Raw genomic sequence first — 7,106 nt, forward strand, 5'->3', positions numbered from 1 at the left:
GTCCTCTATCCAGACAAACACGAGGCATTGTCAGAGTTCAATGACACATTTCAGCAAAGCGAAAACTCTTGGATATGAAGGAGGACCAATGAAGGGTGTACCCTGTGGTGGGTGGGTGGCCTGGGGAGAGTTCTGGGGGCCAGATAAAAGGCCTAACAGGACCACTCTGAGGTAGGATGAGGTGGCTGTCGCGGGCCATTAATTGTAGGAGTCATGAAAGGCAGCACACTGATCGTGAAATAATTATTGCAATTCTTTTATTTGCCGGGAGGAAGGAAGGTGCTTGTGGGATTTTCTGCCTCTGGGGAAGCACCATTTCCTGTTCCAGGCAGCAAAATGTCTTGGGTCAGTCCTGGGTTGGCTGAACAAGAGATGCTTCCAGAGTTCATTGTCGCCTCAGTGCTGTTCATTAACGCATGTTTCATGCAGAATCCACACAAGTTGTCCTTATCAAAATGCCATCCCATCTCATCTTCCCATTTAATTTGGATTTACCATTTCTACATAATATCCCATTATATTCACACACACATACACAAATGTGGACTTCTTAAGATTAAATGAGGGGGTATATAATAGCATTTTGATGAGGATTGTGAACAAAGGTGTTTCCAGGACCTGGAACATATGAATTGTGTCTCGCAAGAAATAGATAGCTATTTGAGGGTATTTCCAACCTTAATGAAAATCCTAGTGGGTCTCTGGGTAGGTAGGAGATTGATCATGGCTTCTTTGGATCATTCAAGGCAAAGTAGTTATTACACTCATCCGTTTTAACCTCTTGCAATGAAGAGTATTTAACCTTAGGTGTTGCTGCCACCTGGGGTTGTCAGAAGAGATTTTCCTGAAGCACACTGGGTTCTTCAACCGAAGCAATCAGCTGCGCTGCTCCAGTTACAAACTAGGAGAAAGAAAACCAGCAAGTGCTACAACATGGATGGCTTTTTAGCCTTCCAAATCCCCAGCAAACTAATTCATTTTTTTTAAAAAAGAAATCTAGAGTTAGGTTGTCTTTTAGTTGGGCCCTTTCACTCCAGGATTTCTGCAGAATTCACATCCTGAAGAAGATAATTGGTCTCTTTCCCATCCACTCACAGAAACAACCCCTCTTTGAGAAGGAATTGGGAAGAGGAATAGCAGCCCAGGGGTGTGGAGAAAGGGCTGGGTGACTACCACCACCTCACTTATTGTTTGCAATGTTGGTGGGGTAGCAGACACAACAGCTTTATCGCAGCATCATAATTCCTCCCCGGTGTTAAAAGTGAAAAGTCAACAACACCTACGGTTTCTACAACAGAGAGCCTTGTTAAAGGCCAGGCAGCACAGTCCTAACCTAATTAGAAGCAAGTCATACTGAATCCAGTGGGGCTCGCTCCTAGCATGTGCATTTGCGGACTAGAGTAAACATAACCAGATCCATGAAACTACCGTTCCTGTCGCAATGCAGACACAGCAGCACTCATCTGTGTTGTGGTCTTACTAAACTTTAAAAAAAATTCAGGGTCCCTAGAGTTCTGCTGGAATCAGTGGACTCAGCCACATTAGTTAAAAAAAACCATGCTTTGAATGTGTTATAAACATGCAACACCAGATGGCGCTGGAGAGCAAAAAAAAATCTTTGCAATTTTACATAACATTGGGTTCCCCCCCTTTCATTATAACAATTTAATTTCTGACTTATTTATAGCAATTATTTCCCTGTGTGTAGATCCACCCAGTGTCCTGAAGTCTCATTAAAAATCATACTACTTTTGGCTGCAGAATAATAGGTACACTTACAACTGCAGGAGGGTCTGATTCAATGCTTGAACTTGAACCAAGACCTCTGCCTGGAACACACAAAATAATGATATATAACCGAGTGCCTTGGAATAGATGGATCATTGATACAACCAGGCAAGATCATTATTAGAAATCTTAAATGTGCCTCACGAGACTTCATATGCCCTATAACCTAAAAACCTCAGTGGTGTTTACTTTAATTCATCATCATCATCAATCTTCATTACGGTCCAGAGACCCAACAAATCACTACAAAACAATACACACTTCATACAGCCTACCTCCAGGTTAAACAAGCATTTTGCTTAGAATATATACTTTAATTCATATCTCATCAGCGCACTGTGGTTTTCACAATGTTATGGCTAATCTACGCCTTAAAATATACCGAGTAGGTTGTCATAAAACCAAAATGTTGAAACACACAACTAACCGCGCAATCCAATTCCCATCTGCTCTGCAGTAAGCCTATGCATGCCTTCAATGCATTTGCTCCAAGGGAAGTATGGAGTGAGCCTCGCTGAATATAGGCAGCTGGTTTATGAGTAGGCATGCATAGGATTGTGTTGCAAAACCTCTCCATCTATACCTGAAAATCAGGGATGTGGAACTTGTGGCCCTGTAGAAATTGCAGGATTCTCAATGCCCAGCAGCCCCGGCTGGCATGACCAATGGTCGGGGATGAGGGGTGCTGAAGATCAGCAGCACCTGAAGGACCACAAATTCCCCATCCCTGCTATACATCACTTCTCCTTTCTGTCTGTTTTGCTGGGATATAAATTTTATTATAAATAAATATGATATATAATCTTTCTTCCTAACCTGACTTTCCTCCCTCTCTCTCTCGCATTATTTCTCATGCTGTTTCACACACACACACACACACACACAGAGAGAGAGAGAGAGAGAGAGCTCAGTCAGTTGAACACGAGACTCAGGACCATGGGTTCAAGCCCCATGTTGGGCAAAAAGATTCCTGCATTGCAGGGGGTTGGACTAGATGACCCTTGTGGTCCCTTCCAACTCTACACTTCTATGAATCTGTGAATGCAGTTCCTATTTCCTTTGCCTCCAAAAGGTCCCCAAACCAATGCTTTCCATGGCTGCATCAGTAAAATGACGGGCACAATTGCAGCCAAATCACCTCCCACCCACGTTTGACTTGTAGGTTGCTTTGTAATCCGATGCACACGGCCACAGAAAGAAACAATATCTTGGAATGAGGGGGTAGCAAAGGAAAATAAGGATTCCATGAATAAATTCCCCCAGTCAGCATCCAGTACTGACATGTAACCACAAGGGGGAGCAAAAGGGCTATGCAGCTTGTGCTAGGTGGTAGGAGAACCATGTAGTTTGTTCCATCACCTGGAAGACACGGCTGTCAGGTCCATGAATGGGTAGCTGGGGGGGGGGGGACAGGATACCCCACTGCTAATTGTGACAACTGAATGAGAAATCCAACCTAGGGATTCTCTTGCCCAAGGCTGGAATTCAAGGTTTTTAAAGCAGCTTTGATTTAACAAGCGGTCATGGGTTCCTTGACAAAACCGCCACAGGCTTCCCCCCTTTTCCATCTGGTCACTAGGGATGGGGGGAATTTGATTTGGCTCCTATTTATAGGTGAATCTATCAACTCTGCACTTTCCAGAACAAGATGAGAACCAGAAGACAGATGTCCTTCAAAATTTGCAGTTCTCTGAATTTTGCAATGCAGTTTGCTAAGCAAACAGTATTTTTTAAAAATGCATTTATTAGGGGGGAATATGCAGGGGGGGAATGAAATAATAGTGAACACAGCATACAAACTGTATTGTGTTTGGGGAAATTGCATGCAAAAGGGTGTGCATGAGTAAAAACAACCACCTTCTATAAAAACACTACTTGAAAAAATAGACTAAACAGTACAACCAAAAGAAAAGTCATCCTCTAAGAATTCACAAAGGATTTCTCTAGGTTTTTTCATGTCCAAAGTAAACTGAGTGCCTATAAATATGCAGGAGTCGCACTTGCAATGTGTCATGTGATGAAAGCCAATCTTTGGACTGTTATCCTTTTTGTGGGTGATCCTATCTGCTGCAGGGAAATTCAGCTTGTCATTGCTATAGTTGATTTGGTGTTCTTACGTGACAAGAACCTCCCCAGAACTTGCCTTTTTGCTGTTAGGAAAGTGGAAGGGAAATTCCTGGGAACAGGCAGAGTAAAATTGGATGGGCACAACATTATGCAATGTCTCCCCAACGAATCAGAACCCAGCCAACATCGCCTAACTTCAGTCCCAAGCTTTGTGCAAACGAAACAGAATGAATTATAAATAAACAGGAAGTCTGGACATGATCCAAGGGAGAGCAGCAGCGGTCGCTCATGGCTGCTATGCTCACGGCAGCATGGAGGAAAGTCGGCACAGAATAACTCGGAGATGGGCAGGACCGGATTTAGGTTTGATGAGGCCCTAAGCTACTGAAGGTAATGGGGCCCTTTATATGTCCAGCTGTCCTTTGTCAACAACAAATTGTCGCTGTTTTTTGTGTTGAATTTATGCTATATGGTAATTTATGGACCAAATAGGTATCTAAAGCCATTTGCACATGTTGACACGCAACCAGTCCATGCAGAATGTAGGCACCCTATATATAGAAATGAGCAAACCGGTGATATTTTAGGGAGCAGGCTAGCAGGCGGGGCCCATTATTTACATCATAGGAGCTTACACAACACAAAACACTGTTGCTGTATGTAGGTTTTATTTTATTTGTTTTTTATCTTGTGTTTTGGAAATGTACATCCAGGTTTTTTCCTTTAATTTTTTTTGGGGCCCCCAAGAGAGTGGGGCCCTAAGCTATAGCTTGTTTAGCTTATAGGTAAATCTGGCACTTGAGATGGGGAACCTCAGCCTCTTCCACATGCAGAACTGGCACTGCACAGGTGTCACACCAGCCGTGTCACAATAAAGCCATCTTTTAATATGGTGGCATTTACACTTGGGAACTGTTCACATCAGTCGGTCATCTTTGCCGCAGTCTTTTCCAGCACCTGCTTACAACATTTTTGTTTAGGCAAACCTATCCAGTCACATAGATGTTGAAGTGCTAAAATCTCCTTTATACTGTTAATTTTAATTATTTCTGAATGTTTCAATTGTTCTTTACTGTGTACTGATCTTCTTAAAATTTCTTGTAAATTGCTTAGGGGTTTTAAATGCAATCCTGTGGGATATAAACATTGTGAAATGTTGTCCACTTGCTCTGAACTTCCCAACACTGCCTAAAGGGCGGAGGGACAAAGTTATTCTCGTGGGAGGAAAGTTCATGTTTAAGTGTCTGAGCCAAGCTGGACAGAACAGCAACAATTCTAGCAGATACCAGTGGTAACTAGGGACTAACAGAACAAGTAAAGGAAGCCTGAACAACTTAAATATCTCTCAAAAGCCAGTTCAGAGAACCCCTGGATGTTTCATGCACACAGGGAAAAGCTTTGCTGGACCAGCAACTACAAAGTGTCAGAACAGCTTCCAGCTGGTGTAGATAAACAGGATAGAGTAGGTGTCTGATTTGGATTCTGAGACATTCCAGGAAATTGAGAAACTGGACCACACCAGCAAGGATGACTGGTTCCACAAAGTTGAGAAGAATCTGGAAAGGAACAGGTCTCTAGCAGGAAGTAGAGCAAACCTGAATGAGGCCACATCCTGATACAGAAGTCAAAGGTGTGCCTAGTGATGAAAGAAACCAAATTGCTGCATTGCAGACAATGTTCCCTTAAGCCTTTTCCCCTTAATTTCATTGCAGTTGGGGGAAAATGTGCCTCTTTTTTTGGCAACCCAGGAAATTCACCAGACATTCTAATAAGCGCACGCACACACACATTTATGTGTATTTTAATGAACTGAGTGGGAGACTATGAGTGCTTACTTTGCTTTTGGTTGTTAGTTTGTTAATGATGTTAATATATTTGGGGGATCAGGAGTGCTGCAATGCTTTGTGAATTTTTAGAATATGACTTTTCTTGTGGTTGTACTGTTTAGCCTGTTTTCAAAGCTGTTTTGTTAACAGTGTTTTATAGAGGTGGTTGTTTTTATGGATGATTTGTTAATTATTTTATATGGTTTGTGCTGCAATTGCAATGTTCTACTATGTTGTTATTCACTGTATGTGACTCATGCAAGTGAAAAGCAGCATAGAAATTTAATAAATGAAAATGAAATTAAAATATATATCTCTAGCTAGAATTCCTGGATTTGCAGCAGTGCAGACACTGTGAGAATTAACCGCGGGCTGCAATGAATCAATCAATCAATCAATCAATCACTTTAATGACCAGCATAGCTTGCAATCTAATCCAGAGCTTGGCATCAGTAGGATGCCCTTTTGTCTTCAATGCCAGGGGATGGGCCACACTTTGTGCTAAGAGGTCTCTCTTGTGTGGAATTGCTGCTGGATGAGAACATAACAAAGAGCTCTGCTGGATCAGCCTGGTGGCCCATCTAGTCCAAAATCCTTTTCTCATGTTGGCCAACCAGATGCCTGTGGGGAACCAACAAGCAAGACCTAAGTACAACAGCCTACTTGTGATTCCAAACAATCAGTATTCAAATCATTCATACTCCTCTTCAGCTGAGAAGTGAGAACATAGCCTTTGTGGCTAATTCTTTGGCGATCACTCATAGCCGAGTGAGATTGTCTTCCATAAACATGGTTTTAAAAGTGAGTCCGTAAGTGACTGTGGAGGCCAATTCTGGATCCACATGTCCTTCCACAGTGGGGACATAGGTTTCTAGGTGGAAAATGATCATGGTGAGGGTTTGCCAGGCGTGCCTTTCTCTTAGCACATTTCTCCCTTTCGTCCTGAGTTCGAGAGTCTTTGAAACCCATGGCACCTTTGGTAAAGGCTGTTCTCCAATTGGACCACTTGCAGGCCAATGTTTCCCAGTTGTCAGTGTTTATACTACATTTCTTTAAAGATTTACACTGAAAGAGCTTTTGAACCTCTTTTGTTGACCACCAGCATTTCCATTTTTAAGTTCGGAATAGAGTAGTTGCTGTGGAAGATGATAATCAGGCATCCGCACAACATGACCAGTCCAATGAAGTTGAAGTTGAAGAATTATTGCTTCAACACTGGTGATCTTTGCTTCTTCCATTACACTAACATTAGTTCACTGGTCTTCCCAGGTGATGTGTAAAATTTTTCAGAGACACTGTTGATGGAATCTTTCAAGGAGTTGGAGGTGGCATTTATAAGTGGTCCATGTTTCACAAACGTACAGTAAGGTTGGTAGAAGTGAGAACATAGCGTTTGTGGCTAATAACCATTCATAGACACCACCT

Source organism: Podarcis pityusensis (genome assembly GCF_964106645.2).
Source record: "Podarcis pityusensis genome assembly, chromosome: 13".
Taxonomy (NCBI): Eukaryota; Metazoa; Chordata; class Lepidosauria; order Squamata; family Lacertidae; genus Podarcis; species Podarcis pityusensis.